Source organism: Penaeus monodon, chromosome 25 (genome assembly GCF_015228065.2).
Source record: "Penaeus monodon isolate SGIC_2016 chromosome 25, NSTDA_Pmon_1, whole genome shotgun sequence".
Taxonomy (NCBI): domain Eukaryota; kingdom Metazoa; phylum Arthropoda; class Malacostraca; order Decapoda; family Penaeidae; genus Penaeus; species Penaeus monodon.
Window position 1 is genome coordinate 39,542,870 of NC_051410.1, and position 584 is coordinate 39,543,453.

General features: G+C 31.0%; 1 protein-coding gene across 1 annotated transcript in view; it reads right to left on the bottom strand.

The window, feature by feature from the left end:
* The window catches only part of LOC119589402 (vesicle transport protein GOT1B-like), a 14,000-nt gene that overhangs the window by 536 nt on the left and 12,880 nt on the right, over positions 1-584 (bottom strand). The gene's annotated exons all lie outside the window — the stretch shown is intronic.

The window sequence follows — 584 nt, forward strand, 5'->3', positions numbered from 1 at the left end:
GCAAGATTTATCCAGACTAAGGAGATACTTTCCAATACAATTTTCCACAGGTTTCTTGTCCTTAAAGAATTGTGAGTATAAAGCCATATCTAAATTAATTTTATTCATTTACATACCATATTTAGTAGAATATAAGCCTTGCATTGAAACCTTCCAAAATGCAGGGATACACCATACAACAAAATGATGAAATTCAACAAGCATTTCACCCACCACCACCATCACCCACTTACAGCTGCTAACTTTACGCTTAAATAATAAAAGAGTATGAGCAGCTGTTTCTGCTCTGCACAGACCCATACTCTTTTTTTTCATATTTCAAATACTTCATACAACTTTACAAATATTTTGTACAAAATCATACAAAAGATATATGCAAAAAATAAAATTTCCATGTCTAAAAGAGAAGGGAAGAGAAATTTCCTATATAAAGTTCCGTAGAAACAAGAGCTTAGAAGAGACAGCAGCTTATATTCCGATAAATACAGTACTTATTTTCCTTCATATAAATTGTGGATGCAAAAACATACCAATAAAAAAAGCAAATTTCTATCATGTGGCAGTCTCATATAAAATTATATACA